Raw genomic sequence first — 24,076 nt, forward strand, 5'->3', positions numbered from 1 at the left:
CTATTTTATCTACTTTTCATATCTTTTTTATTCTTCTGTTCTTTCTTTGCTTTTTTCATTAATTGGATTAATATTTTTGATATATCTTTTAATCATTTTATTATTGCACTGTGTTTTTAGTATATGTGCTGGCAAAGCAAACACACTCTTTTTTTTAAAGTAATTTTCTTAGTAGTTGTTGTAGGTTTTACAATATACAAATTAACTTGCCAGAATATATTTCAGATTTATATTAAATTCTAGTGAGATAAAAAATGTATTCATATATAGTCCTATTTTTTCCTCCCTCTTTTCATGCTCTTATTACTATACATACTACGGCTATGTTACAAACCCAATGATATATTGTTATAATTATTACTTTATATAGTTTTATGTCATGGAAGAAACTGAGAGAAGAAAGGAGAGCAAGTGTATTTTAATTTTTATAAACTGTTTTTACTATATTTTTGTTGGATTACTGTCTTAGTGATTGCTCTTGGACTTACAATACAGATTTTAACTTATCAGAATATACTTCAGATTTATACTACTTAATTACAGTGAGATATAACAATGTTAATCTTTTAAACCTGTTTTATTTTATTTTGTTTTTGAGACAGGGCCTCACTCCACTGTCCAGGCTGGAGTGCAGTGGCGCAATCGTGGCTTACTGCATCCTAGGCCACCTGGGCTCAAGCAATCCTTCCACCTCAGCCTCCCAAGTAGCTGGGACCATACCTGGCTAAGTTTTTTTTTGTATTTTGTAAAACAGAGACAAGGTTTTGCCATGTTGCCTAGGCTGGCCTTGAACTTCTGGGCTCAAGTGATCCTTGACCTCCCAAAGTGCCAGGATTACAGATGTGATCCACCATGCCTGACCACAAAATGCTTTAAATAAAATATAAATGCTTCTCCTTTTGTGCTACTATTGTTATGCATCTCAAGTACATAAAATGTATTGTGATAATTATTACTTTGTATAATTTTATGTCCTCTAAAGAAGCTACAGAAGAAAGGGGAGCAACTATATATTTATAGAGTTTGTTATAATTAACTTCTCATTTCCATTTCTGGTTTTCTTCATTTCTTCCTGTGGATTTGAATTACTCTCTATTGTCATTTTCTTACTCTAATACAACTTTGTGCTGTTATTGCAAATATGTTATATGTATATATATTGTAGATTCAACAAAATAGTTACATACATATTGTTTTATACAACTTTTTAAATCTATTCAGAGAATAAGGGAGAAAAAAAGTCTAATTATAGTGTCTTTACAGTTACCTACATAATTACCTTTCCCAATGCTTTTTTTTAATGTGGATTAAAATTATAATAACCAAAATAAAAACTTACTAGAGAGGTTAAATTCAAGCTTTGAATTGACAGAATGACAGACATCAGACAGAATTACTCTCTGATGTCACTTGCCTTCAGCCTGAAGAACTTCCTTTTGCATACCTTGTAAAGTAGGTTCAGATAACCAAGAATTACCTCAGTTTCTTTGTATATGGAAATGTCTTTGACTTCATTTTTGAAAGGATGTATCTTAAGATAGGATTTTTGGCTTATAATATTTTTCTTTTAGCCCATTGAATATGTCATCCCACTGCCTTCTGGCATCCATTGGTTCTGATGATGAATCAGCTATTTGTCTTATTGCTAATGTGGTGTGTCATTTTTCTCTTGCTGTTTTTAGGATTTTTCTCTTTGTCTTTCAACCTTTTAACTATGATGTATCTGAATGTGGATCTCTTTGTATTCATCATCATTTGGATGATGATGACTCAACTACACTTCATTCAACTACACTTGATGGTATTTCACATTTCTCTGAGGCTGTTTTTTTTGTCTTTTCACTCTTCTCTCTTCTTCAGATTGCATGCACTCTATTGTTCTGTCTTCAAATTCATTGATAATTTCTTCTGTCAACTGGAATTTTGAATTTAACCTCCCTAGTAAGTTTTTATTTTGGTTATTACACTTTTAACCCCCTAAACTTCCATTTACCTCTTTAAAAAATAATTTCTCTCTATTTATTGATAGTCTCTATTTGATGAGGCAGTGTAATTATATCTTCTTTTAATTCTTTAAGCATGGTTTGCTTAAATTCCTTGAACATATTTGTAATAGCTGCTCTGGAGTTTAGTTAAGTCCAACATTTGGGACCTTTCAAATGTAGTCTCTGTTGCCTGTTTTTCTTCCCATGTATGAGTCATGCTTCCCTGTTTCTTTGTATGCCTCACCAGTTTTCATTGAAAACTCAGCATAAAAACTCGATACTGATCTTCCTCCCACCAACTTTGAACTTATTCTAATTGTTTGCTGGTTTAGTTGCTGAGTGAGCTTGCTGAACTATTTTAGCTAATTCTATTTTCACTTCAGTCTTCAGCCTCTGATTTTGTTCCTCAGATGGCACAGTCCTGGGCATGTGCACAGCCACTCTACATCCTACATGCTGAGGGATTACAGTGGTTTTAGCTGGAATCTCTTTGACTTTCTCTTTCCTTGTCCATGCAAAGCTTCTAAGTGATCTTCCTGTACTGTTACAATTTTCTAGCTATTGAACTTTCATAATTGCTAACTGGTTGTTCTTTTTTGATAATGTTCAGGGGCATAAATTACTTCACAGTCTGAACCAAGGAATATCATCTCTTTTATAAAGATGGTCTTTGAGGCCAATCTTCACAGCTTGGTAAGACCCCAGGAGGACTCTTCTAGGCTCTCTTTCCCTGATTCTCTGTTAAACTTCTAGCTAACCTACCATTTCCTTGTTCTCACGGAGCTACATGCCTTCCCTTAATTGCTTACCACCAAAATCTTCTCTCTCTCTCTCTCTTTTTTTTAATTCACAGCATCCTTAGGCTTGAACTTCCCCAAACTCTGTTGCAAATAAAGCCAGTCACCATGACATGAGCTATGGATCTCTCTGTGCTTACAGTCTGCTTCTCTTCCTGTGCAGGACCTATATAATGGCAGCTTGTCTCAGAGTAACATCCCTGATCTCTAAGTAGGGTACTGGGTAGGACAGTAGCCCCTTGGTCTTCTTGGCTTTCCTTTCCCGGTGTGAAACCTCTGCTCTGTGAACAAACTATAGAATTCCTCCTTTTATGAATGAGAGTTAGTTAAAGAGTCCCAGACCTCAGTGGTTGCCTGGATAGAGTTTCTGCAACACAGAACAGAGGATGATGAGACACACTGGTGGCTCTTTACGCATTGAGAGAAAAATGTAAGCCTAGACTAGGAGCAGAGGGAACAGAGAGTCACACCTTGGTTGCAAAAACCCAGAGTAGAACTTCCATCGCACTGTCCTGGGGTTGGGGTGGAAAAGAATGGGTGATGGGTCAAATGGCACAGAATCTTACTCCTCTAACTGGGATTTAACAGCTTTTCCTAAGTCAGTGTTTCCCCATTTACTATAGGTCCTTAGAACAATTTCCAGAGACTTTAAATGGTTGGTTTTTAAATGATTTTCACCAGTTACAGTTGTTTCACTGGAGAGAGCATCACAAGAGCCTCTTATTCTGTCACTCCAGAAATCTCCTCCTGGCTTGTTTTATTAAGGAAATAACAGAAAATTTTAGTATCATATTCCCGCGAAATAGAATTGGAAAGTAGAAGATCAATCAATATGAAAGGAGGGAAAAAGCTTTTAAAACAAGCCACTATTTGAATTACTATGAACATTATCTTTTTTCAAACTAACATGCAAAGGGTTGATTTAATTAAAGTTCAAAGTTAAAGAGGCTTCATTTTTTGGCAAAATGGTGATTAGACACTCTGACATCTTCAAGCATAAAACACCCAAGATGCTGGATGAAGTATAAAAATCGTGTTTTAAAAAACACCAATGACCTGTCAAGGAAGTAAGAGAAATAGTCAGAGTGGTAATTGTTTTCTTAATAAATGTTTGCATACAATGATTTCTATTGAATAAGAGTTTCCTCATCTCATTAAGCAGAATTACAGAGATTGGCTTTCCTTAGCCAATGAAGCAGCTCCATCCACATCCCTGGATCCTTTTATGTTCTGTTACATCTTTCGTATTGTAGGTCTTTCACCCTCAAACTGATATCCCGTGGATTCAAAATCACTGTTCTATCTCTAACTTCATGTCTGCACTCCAGGTTAGTCTAAAATGAAGAAAGCAGCAAAGGAAGGGCCAAGACCTATATGAGAGATGAAAAACTTTTTGTAAATCTCCAACAGATTCTGATTGTATCTTCTTGGCAAGAACTGTGTCACATAGCTACATCTAGTTACCAAAAGAGATTGGGAAATATATTTTTTGAAGTTGGATATGTTACTACCGGGGGGAAAGAAGTCAAGCTTCTAAGAAAAGAATGAAAAATGGGTATTGGATAGGCAACTAGTAGTGTGTTGCCACAGCAAGAGTATGGAAAAAAGGAGATGCTTATACATTGGTATTCAGAGTATAATGTGGCACAATGGCTTTGAAGAATAATTTAGCTATAGCTACTAAACTTAGAGAAAAAAATGAATGAACGAGGGCTACTGATATCAGCAGGGACAAATCGCAAAGCAGATCCCATCTTTGGAAAAACCAAACACTTGTTCAGGAGCACAACTTTCCTAATTATAAGGAAGCAGCCTGGTGTAGTGGCAAGAACATTAATTTGGGAGCCAGCAGACTAAGTCTCAAATCCCTGCTTTGAAATCTGAGGACACTGCAACCATAAGCCAGTTGTTTTACCTCTCTACCTGCTTCTCCATCTATAAAATCAGAACAAACATCGCTATGTTCTACGATTGTTGTGCAGATGACAGATACTCTGTTTTAATGTGGTTAATCTTGGGTCTGATCCTTATTAGGTGCATAGTAAATTGATGCTCTGATGCATAAATTCATTTCTTAGTTTCTGTGCCCTGAATGATTTCATACACAAACTGTGGTATCACTTGAAACTGTTATTGAAACCCTAAAATTGTTTGAACCAGCTTTTTGGATTCCCATTGTCATTAAATTCTAATCCATCCTTTCCAATGACACACCCAGGACAAAATAAACAGAAAATAGAAACTGTAGTTTTTTACATAAATTTAAACCCAAGAGGCCATGATTCTTAAGGCATTCTAACAACACTAAAAAGTGTATCTTTTTACAAAACAGGGAAAATACTGTAAGTATTTGAATGTCTAGTACAATTCTTACCTTTTATATAGTCCATGTTCTTGTATATAGTCCATGTTCTTAAGTTTATAAGATTTTTTGTAAATCTAAGACTCTTAGCACTTACAAGAAAGTGTTTTTATATGTATCATAAGCAATGTTATTATGTTACTTACCTCTTTTAGAAGATGCTAAAAGCAAAGTTATGATGAGTTGGCAGTGTTTACAAAAAAATTCTAAAGAGATGCCAATATAAACACAGATGTTGGACAAGAGGCACTTGGTGCAAGAGCTAATGCTAAGGTTTTATACGTTATAAGATAAAATGCCAGACTTCAAACAGTATTCCTCACTCCTTCCTTAATGTATGGACAGCATATTTCTCCGTGGTTACTTTGGGGCCATACTTTTGCTTGAAATGTTTCATCTTTCGTGCAAAAAAAGTTTTAGGGGCATTAATAGATGACATGTGATAATAGATTCTTCAGGGTTGATTTGATCTTTTCTAGGTTTTTTTAAAAAAAGGGGGGGAACAAAAATCCAACATAGAAACATGACGAAAGTAATGAGTACCTTTTAGTCTTAAAGGAGAAACTGAAGGAAGTAATTTACAGGTCAGGTGTTTGATTGGCAGGACTAAGCCCACTGTGTTCCAGAGAAGGCCATCACCTGAATCAAGTACATAAATGTTCACAGTGCCGAATGACTCTTTCTTAAAAGATCCTTTCACCTGTGTAAAGGTGTCACAATTTCATACATTTACTACTTTAGGAAGAGTAAGTGATTTTAATATACGATTATCAGTTATCAATAATGTAGTTTAACTATTTTACAGATGAACTTCCCTTGAACTTGAGAAAGTGAGATTACTGGCCAAGTGGCATCAGATGATGTTGATGGGGAGCGAAAGATCCAAAATCTCAGAGGGTTGTCAGACTGGGGACATTCTGGAGGAAGAGAGGATAAAGGAAGAAAGAAAGCAGGAGGGAGCTGGCAACAGAATTGACTTACTTTCTAGTCATGTCTGAACTTTCGAAGAAGGAAGACAGATAGATGAAAGAATACTAATGCTTCAAGAAGGTAGGAGCCTGTCAGACTGTGTGCCGTCTTGGGCTTGAAACTAGAGACTCAAACCTGAATATTGGGAAAAAAAGAAAAGATAGGTACTTGTGAGAAGACTAAAAGATGCACATGCCCTCCACCCTGCCACTAGTCTTATGGGAACTGTGGGTCTCCTGTTGAGACTCTGAAACTTGGGTCTGTGTTTCTCTGCAAAGGAATGCCAAGAATGTCCAAGTGAAAAAAATAGACAAAGAGACAAGAATTACTTCTGGAAAGGTAGGAAAACTTAAGGGTGGGTAAATGAGAGTAAATCATTCTTTAGCTAACATACTGGGAAAATCATTAAAGAGAAAGAACATTTTTAACTGGCAGGTTACCAAATAAATTTTTATTTTTATTTTTATTTACAACCCTTTACTCAAACACTTTAGTGGAAGAAAGGTTCAAAATTGGATCTACGTTGAGCCACATGCAAAGAGATTAGAGTGATTTTTAAAATCTTTTCCAGCAAAAATAAGACTTAGAAATGATAAATAACCCAAAGTGTGAATATGATTGCCCTCCATGCTTTTTCTCCAAATATAAATCTCATTTGGCTACCATTATTTTCCTGTCTGGATGAGATATCTTCCATTTATTCTTTGATTCATTTCTGTTTAGAATAGACATTGGATGTATTGCTATAGTCATTCAAGCCCAGTAGCAAACTATACACCATAATCTCTCACATTGCAGTCCCAGGCAGGGAGGAAGTTCTGACAACCTGAATGCTGCTATTCAGAAGTCTCCCTGGAAGGAAAAAATGCCAAGAACATGTCTAACCACAAAAAGGACAGAAGCCTTCTAAAAGCTACAGAAGAAGAGACAAGGTTCCCTCTCTCAACTCAAGTTAAAGACACTTCCATCAAAAAGGTATTTCTAAAGGATTTTGCAGTGATTTATTAAGATTTTCCCCTGAGAAACCCCAAATCAGAAGGTCTTGATCTATTAAAGCAATATAAAACATGGTATCAGTAAAGTTTCTGATGAAATATTTCCTGAAACTAGTTAATCAAAATTCAAATATCACCAAATGGAGTAGGGGGAAATAGTCTACCTGTGCACCTCTTGCACTAATTTAACTGGAGGTTCTTCCCAGTTTATTTGTGTACCCAGCTCTGGAAGTGCTATTTGGAATGCTAGGTGTTTGAGGCCCACAGAACGAAGTTCAAACACCGCCTCTGTGTATAATAACTAAACATGGGCAAGTTATTTCACATCTTTGACACTTTTCCATCTATAAAATAAAGGTGACAAAATTCATTTAATGAGATGGTTACATGGATTACATAATATACATTGCCAAGTTATAGCACAGGATTTAGCATACCACTCAATCAAGTGCAGGTGGTTACCTTTTATTAATCAATTTGTGTTGCCTAAATATTTTTTGTTCTATAAGACATGAAACACCATGAATAGTTATGCTTGAAATTATTTTATATTTTCAAAATTTTCAGCCAATTTTACGCAATTAGTTGACCTGTGATATCTATAAAAGAAAACCGTCTCTTTGTTTAAAACAACAACAATAAAATACAAAGAGCTAGAAGTCAAGAATAAGACCAGGAAATCTTCAGTAAGCATTTATTCAATGGTAGGCCTGTGCTATGTTTGGGTGCTAGAAAGACAATTAAGAAAGGTTGCTCTCTCTATAATCTGGTGAAATATGTTTAGATTAGTATCTTTGTTTGTTTTCTGTTGCTTATAGTAGAATATCTGAAACTGGGAAATTTATAAAGAAAATGAATTTTTTTTCTTGCAGTTATGGAGACTGGAAATTTCATGATCCCGGGGGCACACCTGGTGGGAGTCTTCCTGCTCACGGGGACTCTCTGTGGCATCCTTAGGTAGTGGCAGGCATCACATGGCAAGGGGGCACATAAGCTAATATGGTATCTCAGACCTCTCTTCTTCTTATAAAGCCATGATTCCCCCTACCATGATAAGCCATTAATCCATAAATGAATTGACCTATTTAGAAGGGCAGAGCCCTCATGATCCAATCACCTCTTAAAGGCCTCCCCATCCAATACTGCCACACTGGAGACTAAGCATCAACATGAGTTCTGGAGAGGACATTCAAAACCACAGCAATTAGGAATCATATGGGACCTGATGGCACCTCTGGTCCTCCATGACCAGGTGCTTGCTTCCCTCTTCATTTTCATCAGTCCCTCAATGCTCTTGCCTCACTCTTTGCTCCAGCACACCAGAAGATTGTTCTCTGGCACCAACGTGCATTTTTATGAATTCCTTTGCTCAAGCTGTCATCTAGGTCTGGCTACCTCCTAGTTATTATTGAAAATTTAACCCAAGCATCACGACCTCCTCAGTTCATCTCCCCTTCCCCTCCTCTTCCACTCCATGCCTCCCACCCCCACTAAAATAGGTTAGGTGTTACTCCTTGGGGTTTTCATAATACCCATGCATATTCCTATAACTGTGGTTATGACAACCATAAGCTCTTTAGACTGTAACTTATTCATCTCTGAACTTTTTCTTCCAAGCACAGAGCCTGGCACCTAATACAAACTCAAAAATAATTAGTGGGATGAATAGACTAATGACTTCTTGTTAGAAAACAATTCAGTCATAATGGTAGAAACAAAGACAAGATCTCTGATGTGGGATTAAAATCTCCACTCACCAGATCACCCAGCATTGTCATTCCTTGGAGAATTCTGGACAATGCTAATATATCATCTTGTTTTTTGAATGGGAGGATTTAGGAATAAAATACGTGACTCTATTATGAGGCAAGAATCTGGCTTGAAATAGAGTCCATGTCTCTAATTATCCCACCTGAGTTTCCGTGCCTCTACTGTGCACGCTACTCCAGAATAAAGGTTCTAACCAATGTTCTATAGCATGATTATTCAGTAGCAGGAAATTGTGACATGATACCTTAAGATAAATGAATCTAAGCACACCAGTTGAGTCTGGATGAGTTTAACAGAAAACCAAATTTCTTCAAACTCTTTTTCTGTGACCTTGCAGGCTGCCTCAAGTCTGGGGATATATATGACTAGAGATTTGACAGGGCTGTTTACAAATTCATAAGATTTTATTGATTACATGATAGAAAAAATTTGGAGCTGGTCTTACGTTGTCATTTGCATTAGTAAGGTTGAGAGTTTTTGTTTGATCTCCATTCAAGCTTTTAAGAAGCTTGGAAATTGCAGGCTGAAGCAATTCAAATTTATGCAGAGTTTGACAGTGAGTTAATTACCAGAACTATGCAAAATTGAATTTTCAGAAAACAATTCTGGCATTTTTGAATAGTTGTATGTTATGAATGTACTTATACATAAGCATATGCAAGCTATCTGTCAAGTAGCTGGCACAATTTGAAGACATGTCCACTTAAGAGAAAATATTATATTTCAAAGAGTCTTACGAAGCATAGAGAAAAGACTACAAGTACTTTGCCCTTTGCCCTTGAAATGTATGCAGAACCCCAAACTGGAGTTGAACTAATAATAACTGAATTCCCAGGCACCATACTTGTTAAAATAGATACAGACACTAATCCAAACATGCAGGGTGGTCTCTTCTTAAATATTCACATTCCACACACCGTCACAGACATACCTCAAATCAGAGCAAGCCTTAACATGGAAACAGAGAAGACAACCATCTCTGCAGTGTGATTTCAAACATGTTCAGGTGGCCTAGCCTCCAAAATACCACATCTTTGCACCAGCTAGAGTTTCTGAATTTGAGATTCATTTTGTGTCTTAACATTTTGAATACTGTTAAAATGAAAATTTTCTGACATATATACATAGATAATGAAAGAGAGTAAGAAACAGCTTTAAAATTATTTTTCTCTTTGCAAAAACAAATTTATCAGATGTTTTTCTAAAATTGATTATAAGAGGAGAAAGATGAGAGCATGAATCCCTAGGTACCAAAAAAAAAGAAGGTAGCACCTCTATTAATTAGGCAATGGATGAAAGTCGAGAAGGAGAGCATCAAAAGCAAATTTCCTACATTGATATTTTCCTAGTATGGGGCTTGGGCCCTATAATTTATAAGAAAAAAGTATCAAAAGCAGGGGTGGAGTTGGAGAGGGTGATTTTTTTTTGCTCTTCACTCTGGCTTTTCCATCTGAAACTTTACTTATTTGTTTTCAAATTCTCAATATGGTCCAAAGAATGAGCCAGGAATCATTTGGTTGCAAGAAACTGACACCCCCATAAACTATACAAACTGGCAAGTTTATTGAAAAGATTAGGAAATCTCAAGGAAATAAAGCGCTGGCAATATACTGGGTTTTCAGTTAATCCAAAAGTTATGAGGCAACCACATCCCATCTCTGCTTATCTCTGCATGGCTGCCTTGTTCCTAACCTGTCTTCTTGGAAAGGCTCTTGAGCTTTGGCTTTTCCATAAATGTGGCTATCATTGGCCTGAACCCCAAATCTAGCTCTAGGTAATTGACTAGTTCAATATCCACAACAAACTAACTCCTAATTCCTGAAAGCCCAACTTGAAAAAGATTTCCAAGTCAGATCCTAAAACTGGCCAGCAAAGGGGAGTTCCTTGGTAGATATCTGCATAACAATATTAATATTTTCAGCAGACATTTAGTGGGAGATAAATTATCTTGGAGCAATGTTTCAGAAGGAGACACTGACTAGGGTTTTCTAATAAGTTAATAATGAAGAAACAGATGGATTTTTTTAAAAAGTATTGTGGGGTATTGTAAATTCCTCCATCACTTTGGCAGGTTTTCCCCAACACTTTGGCAGATTACTTGAGTTCTGAACTCTCCAAATAAAATATGCATGACCCCTACTAGTAATCGTGGAATAAATAATTCCAAAGATTAGTCCCAAAATGTGTAGACCAAATATTTTTTCAAACAGAACATATATACCCAGTATAAGTATACAAATTTGTTTATTTGACATGTATCAGTAGAATGGTTATGTGGTGCTTTGCCAGTAAGTAAAGAAACAAATGGTGGGAAAAAGAAATCAGTTATAAAACTCAGAACCTTCTAAAGAATGTTTCTAAATAGAACATTTTGAAACACCCAAGGTCAAGATTAACCAGGAGATAGGAGAAACTTGCAGGAGCAACTAGGTTCACAAAATCTTTTTTGGTATATTGTGGAATTTTCTGAGCTTTATTAATATCAAGAAAAGGAAAAGTCCTCCTCATATGATTTCTTCTCCTCCCTTTGGTATACTACATAGCTCCCAGCTCCATGCACCTAAAACCCAGGCTATAATAATGTAGTATTAGGTTACTTTCCATGTGAATGAGGACTTTTGCCAAGTCTTGCAGTCTTAACCATTTCTTATTTTGCATGACAAAATGTTTTAAGATTCAAATCATTAAACTTACAAATAAATTTCCACAACCAGTTCTCCATTGTGAACTGTTTATGTATCTAATAGCAACTCTACTGTAGTAGAAACACCACTTAACCAACTTACAAATGAACAAATGTTGCTCATCGCTGTGCCTGTGGCTAGTACTAGTTCTGTTTTCATGGGTTCAGCTATATTCCTAAAGAGTCAGGGTTTTCATTCCTAAATGTCTTTATGCCAGTTGTACTTGTTTTTGTAATTATGTGATTAAATTAAATATTATATAGACTAATGATATGTAAATGGGAAAGTTTTGAATACTTTGGAAAGGCTATGTAAATGTGAGTTGTTAAAAATTACAGTGTACTTAGAAATTACTCGCACTTGTCATTTTATTCCATAATAAGTAAATACTTAATGAGTACTTACTGAATATAAAAATGAATAAAGAAATGCATGGTCTCTCTATTTGCATATAGCCCTTTGAGTGAGACAGACAAGTGAAGAGGGGACTGAATAGTTTCTCACAGTCCTCCCATAGGTACACGTCTCCATAGCACACATATCTGGAGTCAGGACAAGCTTCCAGGAGAAAATTACATCTGAGCAGACAGCTGAAGAACAAGGAGAGTTATCCAGAGTTTAGGAAACAGGAACAAGGACATTTTAGTTACAGGAAATAATGGAGGCAGATGCAGGGGAAGAGTGAATCTAACATTCTGGGCATTGAAATAAAATGACAGAAAGGTAAGTAATGTAGTTTTAGGAATGATAAAGACACTCATGGCTCATATGTTGTGTAAGGAGTTTTGTACTTTATCTTCAGACTAATGGAAAGTTGTTGAAGGGTTTTCAGAGAAGTTGATTAGAATTAAAAATTTGGAGAGATCATGCTGACAGTACAAGGAAAAAAATTGACTTGGAATTAAGTGAGACCAGTTAGAAATCCATTGTAAACAATCCAGTGGAAAACTGATGGTAACCTAAACTAGGATAACATGAATTACCAGAAGTGACTCAAAATAAGCACAAAACCTTAATGGGCATAACCAGAAATAATTGACAAAATTGTCAAAGAAATGCATGCCACCAAATCCCAAAGCTCAAATGGTTTTATGGACTGCTATTTGAAAATTTTTTGTAAGGGTGATGCTGTTTCCAAATGTTTTTTAATGAAAAAATTCTAGTTGGTTTTATCAAGCTAGCATAACTTTGGTAATAACATATCTGACAATCACACCAAATAAAACAAGCAAAAAAACTCCCCAAAAACCTTAAAATGTATTAATGTATTTACAAAATTCCTAAGAGGTTATAAGCCAATTAAATATAAACTTATATTTAAAACACATATCATAGTCAACTAAGATTTATTTTTGGAATGAAAGGATAGTTGAATATTAGAAAACTTGTTTACACAATTTATCATACACATAGGTAAAAGGTAAAAGAAGAAAATCCATATGATCATTTCAATATATAACTGTAGGGCCTATTAATATAATTTTAATTTTTTCATAATTTTAAAAGCTCAACTTAGTAAACTAAGCATAAAAGTTCATTTTTATATGAAAGACTCTGTGGTCTCACTCCTTGCCTGTTAACTGTTCCCAGCACCCCCTGTGCTTTGTGGGTCAGTATCATCTAAAATTATATTATGAGTTAACTTTTAATATAAGCACTTAGTGTATACTCTATATCCTTTGCATTGTACAAAATAATCTCCATCTGTAATTTCATTTCATGTTCTTCATTAATTAACACCCCACTCACTCCCTTTATTCCTCCTACCCTGACACCTTTACCTGATTTTTTGATGATTCTGACTCACCTTTATATCTTCAATGTTACTTTTTCAGAGGAAAATTATTTGGCCCTCTGATTTAAATTAGAACTTGCATTTTTTTCACTCATAGCACCCTTTTTCCCCATTCATAAGTCTTCTCACAAGTTACAATTATGGGGTCATATCTTTGTAAACTTTTAAAATCTTTACCTCTCCATTAGAATTTCTATTAGGTCAGAAATGGTGTCAAATTATTTCACCACAGTAGATAGAACCAGTAGCTTAACACAATAACTACATATGATAGGTGCTCAATAAATATTTATGGAATAAATACACGTTAATAAATGGCAAAGAACCAGCAGCATCCCCATTAATGTCAGAAACAGATTTCTGTAGCCATTGTTGTTCATCATTATTGGGAAGTCATAATCACTGAATCAAAGAGGGAAAAGAATGGGAAAAAATGCTTTAGGAAGGACAGATGAAATAGTCTTTATTTGCAGAAGTATTTTTTTATCTGAACAACCAAGATAACAAACCGGAAAATGACTAGAATCAATACCAGATTTTAGCACAATGGCCAGGAATTAATACAGAAATTTGAAATAGATTTATTTATGTTGGCAATAACTAGTTTGAAAATATTATAAAAAAGAAACCTCCCAATAGGAATAAAAATATAAAATACCTAGGAATAAGTTGACAAGAAATATGAAAGTTTGCAAATGTTAAAAGGCAGAAGGAGGAAAAGGAGAAGTGTGCAGTGATTTACTGGGGTCTTAAGCTCTGTGATCTCACTCCTTGCTTGTTAACTGTTCCCAGCACCCCTGTGCTTTGTGGGTCAGTATTCTCACACCTTCTCTAGAGTCCTTTTGAACTGCTCCACACTTCTTAAACCTCTCCTTTCTCTCAGCAGATGAACTTGACTGCTACTTCACAGAGGAAATAATACCATTGGATGGGAACTTCCTTAAATTCCTATTATTTACAAATAAATGGAGCTGCTTCTAAGTCTTTTCCTTCCCTCCTATGGCAATGACTTAGATGTCATTTCTTCTGTCTAAAAGTAATCAGTAGAACTGTACAATAGACCTGGAGAACGTTGCTGTATTGACCGTCTTCTCCTTTGCTTCCGTGTCCTCCTTTCTTTCTCCTTTTCACTACAAACTTTATGAAAAAGTAATCTGCACATACTGTCTCAATTTCCTTATCTTTTCTACACATTTTTTTTTTTTTTGAGAGTCTTGCTCTGTCACCCAGGTTGGAGTGCAGTGGCACAATCTCAGCTCACTGCAACCTCTGCCTCCTGAGTTGAAACGATTCTCATGCTTCAGCCTCCCAAGCAGCTGAGATCACAGGTGCGTACCACCAACCCAGCTAATTTCTGTATTTTTAGCAGAGACAGGATTTTACCATGTTGGCCAGGCTGGTCTCAAACTCCTGACCTCAAGTGATCTGCCCTCCTTGGCCTCCCAAAGTGCTGGGATTACAGGCATAAGCCACTGTGACCAGGCTCTTTATATACTTTTAATCTCACTGTTTTCTTGTTTTTCACTAACAGTTCACAGAACTGCTCCCTTCAAGGCCATTGAGAACTTCACTGGCACCAAATCATATCGTTTTAGTTCTCTTCGACTTGTCTCCTCAGTGTCACTTAACGGTATTAACCATTCCCCTTTCCTTGAAACTCTTAGTTTGGCTTGAATTATCCCAAGCTCTCCTGGCTTTCCTCCTGTCTTTCTGTTTACTACTTAGGTCTTCTTTCTCTCCCCACCTTTAAACGTAGTTGTTTCTCAGTAGCAGAGTACTAGTCTTTCTTCCCAGGTAAACTTACCAATTCCAATTATTTCAGTTACTATCTATAATACCAGCTGCTCACGCGTCTACATACTTCTAGCCCAGATCAATTGACCGAACTCAAGTCCTGAATATCCAGAAATTGCCTCTTGAAATTTTCTCTTGATTCTTCTACACATACCTGAATTTTAACAAAGGTGGAAGCTGTTAAATCATTTTCTCCATGTATTCAGTTTCTCCTCATGTTCTTGTTTATCTGAGAATGGTACCACCCTCCAATTTGTCACTTCAATTTAGTTATTGACTTTGACTCCCCCATCTTTCTCATCATTCACATCCTGTCAATCACTATGTCCTATTGAATCTATCTTAAATACCTTACAAATGTTCCTGCCCCATGGCACTGTTATTATTTCTTATGTGGATTTCTATAACTATCTCATAACTGGTTACCAATACTCCCTTTTGCCACCCTATATTTACTCTCCCCTTCTGCATAGAATGATGATTTTATTCAGGACTGAAAAGCATCTGGCTAAGAGAGAACATGTCCCAGGCTACTTCAGTGTTAAGATTGGCCAAGCTATCTGACCAAAGATTCATAGGTAGAAGTGTTGAGTGGAAGTGCTTGAGGGGTCTTCAGTAAATGCTGTCTGAAGACAGCTAGCTATACAGAGGGAGGATTTTGTCCTTGCTCCCTTCTCCTTCCTTATTTTTGGAAAACAGACACATTACACCAAGAACTGATCTCAAGAAGGGCAGCCGTGAGCTAAAATGATACAGTGGAAATCTAGAAAGAATCTGGATCATTAAGTTACCACAGTTTCTGGAGCACCTATCCCATGACTTCTTTTATATAGGAGAAATACATTTCTGTTTTGTGCAAGCCATTATGACTGCAGAGAATATCTGCATATTCTTCATATGCAGAGAAATAAAATTCTGAGATACCATGTTAAATTATAGTAGTAGTGTAGATAATTACTTATTCACCGAGGCCTCAGTCATCAATTGCACACCCTCCAATAATACAAGAGAAAACCGTCACCGGTATTTGATGTTAGCAAATGGAATTTTATTTGGTGCCCTCTATCTCCAGTCACAAAGCACTTGTGGGTCTAGCCTTAGATGTAACTTAGGCAATTCAGTTAGAGTTTTCCCTTAGAAATAGATACAGTTTTAAAGTGGTATGTGATCTTTGTTATTGTCTAAACCCTCTCATTTGATATAAGAAGAAACTGAGGTCAAGAGAAGACCACAGGGTTAATTATTGTCACTATGATAGCATAGTGACAAAACATATAGAATCTAGACCCAAAGCCCATGGACTGGAATCCTGGTTCTCCCACTTGCTGGCTGTGTGACTTTAGACAAGTGATTTAACCCCATGGTGCCTGCTTTCATAGGACTGCTTTTGAGGATGAACAAGTTACCACATGCTAGGCATTTAGAATAGTGTCCAGCACAGAAGGGCACACCACAGGTATTGACCAGAACTTTGACTCAAGGCTCTTTCTAGTCCTACCATGCTAACTGCCTAAGCACTGGTTAGGAGCAGAAAGCCAAGAGAATGAGAAACAAGACGGTTAAGGTTTGATGGGTTCAACAAAAGACAGATAACTTTGGAGACAAGAGTAATGCTGGGAAAGGAAGGTCTAGATTTAGTGCATAAGAGAATAATAAGTAGTTCAGGACAACCAGGAGTGATACAGAAGACTTCAGCTCCTGAAAGGTGAGCACCGAAAGAGATTTGAAACAGATATGAGAAGAAGTGGCAGAAAAGCTTCTCCTACTTCAAAAATTTCTGAAGGCTCACCATACCTTAATCATTACAAAAGATAATCGCTTTTGCTTTTTTAAACTAAAAGTCAGGAGACAGTGGAAGATTACAAATTGTCCTTAATTCTAAATTCAAATGAACATAGAATATTTCTCTCAATATTCTTAAGACAGTTTGCAAAACAGGATTAAGAACCCAAACTATCAAATGTGGAGAAAGGAGAGAAAAGGTTAATACTTTGAGAAACAAAATATATACAGGATTTAGGCATGCAAATTTCTTGTGAGACCTAGATTCTGTGTTTTCATCTTGCCTGTAAATATCCCTTAAGAAGTATATAAATATGACTTTTATCTCATTAAGGGTTTGTTTAAAGATTTAGATCTATACCTAATCCATTTCCACATAATAGCTTTGAGGTGCATTTCTCTAGTTTTTGTTAGGAATTTGAAACACTGAGAGAGATTTGCATGAGCCAGGATCAGACAAAGGATGACAATGCTGTGTTATTGTAGAATGTTAATGCTTAGGAGATTCTATTATGCTTCTGTCATTCAGAATAAGCTAAAGCACCAAGTGCTTTCACATGTGGATTATCTTTCTGTCATCACAGATAAAAGAATGTTGATGCTGTTACTTTCACAAAACCTTTCCATGGAGGATCTTCTTTTTCTGTGGATAAGCAAGGCACATATGAGAAGGAACAGAATGCTGACACAGGAAAATAGCCCTTTTCTGAGTTTAAACTATGAATAGATGAATGAGTAATGGTTCAAAAGATACATTTTCTATCATTGAGGAGATGCCTTGAAATTGTGCAAAGAAAGCCCATAAAATCCTAAATATAAAACTGTTGGTTTTTCTACCTAGAGGTGCAACATTAAGTCTATGTATGACTTTGCCTGCATACGCAAGTGGATAGTCATTCCACTCAGGGATTGGGATTGTCCTAATAGTTACTTTTCTTTAAAAAAGTAAACAATTTTTTGAAAATTTTTATTAGGGAAGAACTTCTCAAATTCCCTTACAATTCTCTGACTTCGTTTGTCGTTATAACATTATCTCAGGAAAGGCATGATTTAAAAGGCCAATGGTAACATAAATATTTAGCTTAGTAGGCTGGGCGTGGTGGCTCATGCCTGTAATCCCAGCACTTCGGAGGCTGAGGCAGGTGGATCACTTGATGTCAGGAGTTCAGATCAGTCTGGCCAACATGGTGAAACCCCGTCTCTACTAAAAATACAAAAATTAGCTGGGTGTGGTGGTGTGGGCCTGTAGTCCCAGCTACATAGGAGACTGATACTGGAGAATCACTTGAACCTGGGAGGCACAGGTTGCAGTGAGCCAAGATCACACCACTTCACCCCACCCTGGGTGACACAGAGATTCCATCTCAAAAAAATAAAAATTAATTAATTAAATAGATATATATTTAGCTTAGTAACATTTCCAAGGGATTCTCATTAATAAAAATAATAATAATTGTTGCCATCTACTGTGCTAAATTCCTTACATAGGTCTTCAGATTTATTCAACAATCTTACAAGGTCAATATTATTATCTGTGATAGATAATTTTATGTGCCAACTTGACTGTGCTAAGGGATGCCCAGATAGCTGGTAAAATGTTATCATTGGGTGTGTCTGTGTGGGTGTTTCTGGAAAAAATTTGAATCAGTAGACTTAGCAGAGAATATCACATTTACCAACATGTGTAGGGATTATCTAATCCACTGAAGACCCAAATAGAACAAAAAGACAGAGGAAGGGTAAATTTGCTTTCTCTTCTTGAAGAAGACAATCCATCTTCTCCTGTCCTCAGATGTCAGTGCTCTTGGTTTAGGCCTTTAACTCAGACCAGAACCTATACCAATGACCCCTGTGGTTCTGAGGCTTTCAGACTTGAACTGCAACTACGCCACCAACTTTCCTGGGCCTCAACTTGCAGGTGGTAGATTGTGGGACTTCTCAGTCAATCCCTTATAAAAAAAAAGTCTCTTTCTATATATCTCTACATATATATATACCCTATTGGTTCTGTTTTTCTGGAGAACCCTGACTAGTCTAGATTTTGGTATTTAGAATAGTTTTAGAAGAACAGAATTTTAAGGATGAGTTTTTAAATTAGTTCTAGGATTTCTAGAATTGTCTCTCCAATCTGATTACATTTGATATCTTGTAAATGAGTTTATATCTTATAGTAAAGAGTGCTCTGATAGTCCTTGGCATTAACTCTTTATATAGATACATAAAATATCAGCATTGGATACTCCTTATCAACCACTCATAAGAAGCAAGGGATTAAGTGACTCTGTATATGACACTTTTGAACATTTTTAGAAAACTAAAGAATATAATAACAGTAGTGAGTTGTTCCTAATTTCACTGGACAAAGTAATGAAAGAAAAGGATAAGCTCAGGAACCTGAATTTCCAGCTCAAGCACTGCACACATAACCCAAGAACTTCAAGTTGTGCCCTGAGAGAGAGCCTTGTTTCCTATAGCCACGGGGCTAAAATTGCTGAAAATCAAATGCAGAACCTCATTCTAAAATTGGCTGAATTACAATGCAAATTGAACTCCTAGCCTCACAGGATATCTACTGTTAAAGTGAGGTCATTGATTGGAAAAGAATGGGATTCTCTACATTGGGATGCGGACATGTGGAAAGACCCTGATGAATCTGGGGACATTGAGGTCCTAAATTCTGATGAGTCTTTTTCACCAGAGGAAGAAGTCTTACTACCAGCAAAAGCGGCCTCCTCACCACAGTAATATGGACTTTTGCACCTCTATCTGAGGGTTTATCTCTGCATTTTGCCAGTGGAGATGTTAATGGCCTCCACTGAGGCATTCAATTTAATACTTATTCTCCCAGGACTTACCTCCACCAGCCTTCTTTGCTTCTAGAACTATAACTAGACTCAAGTCCCAGCAGGCCCCTTTAGGGGCTTTTAGGTAAAGTACAAAGTGTGACCCATAAGAGGTGTGCTACTCCAAAAGAACTGCTCAAGCCTTCTAATTTATAGAAGCAGAAATCCAGGGAATATATATGGGAATGGATGTTAAGGGGTGGGATAATGGCAGAAGGAGTATAAATTTGGATCAGATTGAATTAATTCACATGAGCTCACCAAGCAGAGAGTCTACATTTAATGTTGCAGCTTGAGGATGTTAGAAAAGTCTCTCTCTAGCTGATTGGCCAAAACAGGGGTCAAAAAATGGCCACCATGAGTGAACTGGAAATATCCAACCTCCTTTGCCTTTAATATAAAGAAGAAATTGAATTCTTGGGGAGATTGCAGTGTTAGACAAGATTTGCTATCTAAGAACTACTCACCCACAGAGGGACAGTCCCAAAGATGTACCTTTCACCAACCACTTTGAGAAATAAGTTTGTGAGCTTCCTTAAAGAGCTCTGTGATTGTTCTCCTCTGTAGGCTAGAGCTTACAGTGGGAACTGCATCTACTTAATTGAAAAACCTGTATGGGGACAGAGGCCAAGTGGTGGCATTCAACCACCAAGGACAAGGTGGACATAGTTATGGTAATGGATGGCAGAATCAAAGGAGTTAGAATAGTCTGACTAGTGCAGACCTGTGGCATTTCCTTGATAACCATCATCTAACTTGAAGTGAAATAGAGTAAGGTGGCTCCTAAGTTATTACTCTATCTGTGTAAGCAGAAAAGTTCTAGGTCAAATGAACAAAACTCTAATTCAAATAATAAAAACATAGTCAGAACCCTGCAATCAATTTCCAGACTTGAGCTAGTTTACAGCTCCAGAACCCCTTGAATCACAGGAAGCATGGGTCCCCCCAAGGAAGGAATCTAGTTCACCACCAAAAATTTATCTGTTAATCTTTCTCCCAGCCTTCTCCCAAAGAACCTACAACTTTTTACCAAGATAACTGTGCACTGGGGAAAAGGAAATAACCAGATCTTTTGGAGACTACTGGATGCAGCTTTTAAATTCCAGGAGAACCCAAACATTACTGTGGCCCTTCAGTCAGAATAGTTGCTTATGGAGGCCAGTTAAACAATAGAGTTTTAGTTCAGATCCATCTTACAATGGGACAGTGGTCCCCAAGCCCATCCCATGGTTATTTTCCCAGTTCAGGAATGCACAAATAAAGTAGACGTATTGAGCAGTTGATAGAATTCTCACATGGGTTCCCTGACCTGTGGATTGAGGTCTGTTTTGATGGGGAAGATCTAGTGGAAGCCATTAGAACTGGCTCTACCTGGCCAGGTGTGGTGACTCACACCTGTAATCCCAGCACTTTGAGAGGGCAAGGTGGGCAGATCACCTGAGGTCAGGAGTTCAAGACCAGCCTGACTAAGATGGTGAAACCCTGTCTCTACTAAAAATACAAAAATTAGCCAGGCATAGTGGCAGGCTCCTGTAATCCCAGCTACCTAGGTGGCTGAGGCAGGAGAATTGCTTGAACTCGGGAGGCAGAGGTTGCAGTGAGCCAAGATCGCGCCATTGCACTCCGGCCTGGGTGACAAAGAAAGACTCCATTTCAAAAAAAAAACAGTATTTAAAGAATTTGCTCTACCTAGGAAAAGAGTAAATGAAAAGCACTACTGCCTCCCTGGAGGGATTGGAGAGATTAGGGCCATTGTCAAGGACTTGAAAGATGAAGGTGTAGTCATTCTCACCACATCCCCATTCAACTATGCTTCAGCTGAGTCATCCATCTTCTGATCTCAGATATTGGCACACTTGGTTCTCTGGGCCTTCAGACTTGGACCAAGACATACATCATTGGCTCTCCTAGGTCTTAAGCCTTTGGACATAGGCTGGAACTACAGCACCAGCTTTCCAGGGCCTTCAGCTTAAAGACAATATATTGTGTGACTTCTCAGCTTCCATAATCATGTGAGCTAATCCCTCATAATAAATCCCTTCCTATGTATCTACATACGTTCTTTTGGTTCTGTTTCTCTGGAGAACCCCGACTAATACAGTATCCCATTAAACTTGAGGTAACTGAAACAGAGAGAGGCTCAGTAACTAACACACAGTCACCCAGAAAATGAGCAAGCAGGTTCAGGATTTGAATGCAGGTATGTCCAAAGCTTGTTGGAATAATAATACCCTTTCCTGTTCCCCCCACTTCTCACTCTAAACCCCTTTCCGTACTACAGTGATACAAATGATTATGATCCCAAAGTACATTATCTATAACTTTTTCTTTCTGTTCTGCTCTAGAACACTTCCGTTTACTTTCCTACGTTAGAAAATCAGTCAAGCTCAATAAATGGAGAACCTGTCAGCACATGTATGGGCACGCTATGCCAGACTCTGCATTGCACTCTCCTATTCAGTACTTCCCTAAGCCTATCATTTTCCCTGCTTTACAGATTCAACATTTGAAGTTCTATGTGAAATATTTGCTCCAAGCTACACACAGTAAGCATATATATTTTACTTAATTAAAATACTTAGTCTATAATAAGCATTCAATGAAAAATTATTGATAGTTGAATGAGTACAAATAATGTCATATTTGAAATTTTTAACCTAGATCAGAATTAAAATCTTGGCTCTTTTGCTTATATCCCACTGACTTAAGCTTGGAGTAAACTGAATAGGGTATTGAGTATTAGTAAAAATTTAACTGCCTACTTCCCTGATTGTCCTTTTCTAGAGCCCTCATTATTACCATTTTGCTAGATACAGCAGATCTCTTCAGAAAAGACTATATATGTAAGTGTGTGTGCTACACAGTTGTACACACAACACTCAGAGAGATAGACAAACACACACATTCAGGTAGATAGATACACATACACACAAGAAAAGGCATAGGCTTAGTCTATTATTATTCCCATAAAAATATTGAACTATTCTCTAGGAAATCTTTTTAAAACTCTAGGAATCTTCCTAGATTTATGAAATATGTGGGTTAATTCATGAAAGCATCATGAGCTAAACAGTTGGTTTACTAAAGTTCTTGGACCAAAAGTTAAAAAATCACAAACACAAAATGTAAATGACTATTTGGCATCTCTATTCTTCACAAAGAATATTCTTAAAGTTAATAACTATACAATCATGCAAAGATTTTTGTTAGAGATTGGGAAAATTTACAGTGAGGAATATACAATATGTATAATAATCAAATGATGGAATGGACATATTATTTAAAACCTTAAAATGTCTGTTCTTTTGTTAGGAATGCCTAAATTGTCACTAAAGTTTGAGTTCTGTAATGAGGAGTCTATTTAGAAAGAAATGACAGAATCTTATCTGTAGTACAAAAAGTATTTTGTTTTTTAATTTTTGTCAGTTTCATTGCATATTTGACTGAAGGATAAATTTCAGCATTGCGCTTGTGACCTTCATCTCTGACCCTCACTACTTCTCCAGCCCCATCATTTGCAACAACCCTCCATCCAGCCCTTGCATTCAGAATGCACCTGGCTTCTCACAGTTCCTTAGCCTGCCACATGTACTTGTATTACAATGCCTTTACACATGCTCTTTGTTCTTTCTGGAATGCCCTTCCTCATATTTTTCACCTGGCAAATTTCTGTCCTTAATAGACAAATACTTGTCGTTAATTATACCATTTGAATAATATTTCTCCATAAAGTCTTCACAAGAAGGTTTAGCATTTTGCTCCTCTGTTCCTGAGACATTTTGTTCATACCTTTATTGTAGCACTTACATTGTATTGTAATAGTTTCCCTGTATATTTCACTTGTTTATTCATTCTTTTACTTACTAATTTAGGCAATAAATAAAATTATCTGCTATACGAAAAATCTTGGAAAACAGCAATAACCAGCTGCTCTGTCACACTATTCCCACATATTGCTTATTTAAACTTTACCACCTCCTTTGAGATAAAAATTATCACTATGTTCCTTTTAAAAATGAGGAAATTAAGTTTTGGCGAAGGTAAGTATATGCTGGATGATTTTCAGTTAGTAAATAGTGGGCTACAATTTTATCTATTCTATTCTATTCTATATTTTACTTTTAGAAACCGTCTCATTCTGTTGCCCAGGCTGGAGTGCAGTAGCACAATCATAGCTAACTGTAGCCTCAGACTCCTGGGCCCAACCAGTCCTCCTTGTGAGCCACAATTTTAACACAGACCTGATGGATATCGAAATACTTAGACACTGTCTCTCTGGGCTACACGCTGCTCAAGTAAG

The sequence above is a fragment of the Trachypithecus francoisi genome, unplaced genomic scaffold, assembly GCF_009764315.1.
Source record: "Trachypithecus francoisi isolate TF-2019V2 unplaced genomic scaffold, Tfra_2.0 Lachesis_group11, whole genome shotgun sequence".
Taxonomy (NCBI): Eukaryota; Metazoa; Chordata; class Mammalia; order Primates; family Cercopithecidae; genus Trachypithecus; species Trachypithecus francoisi.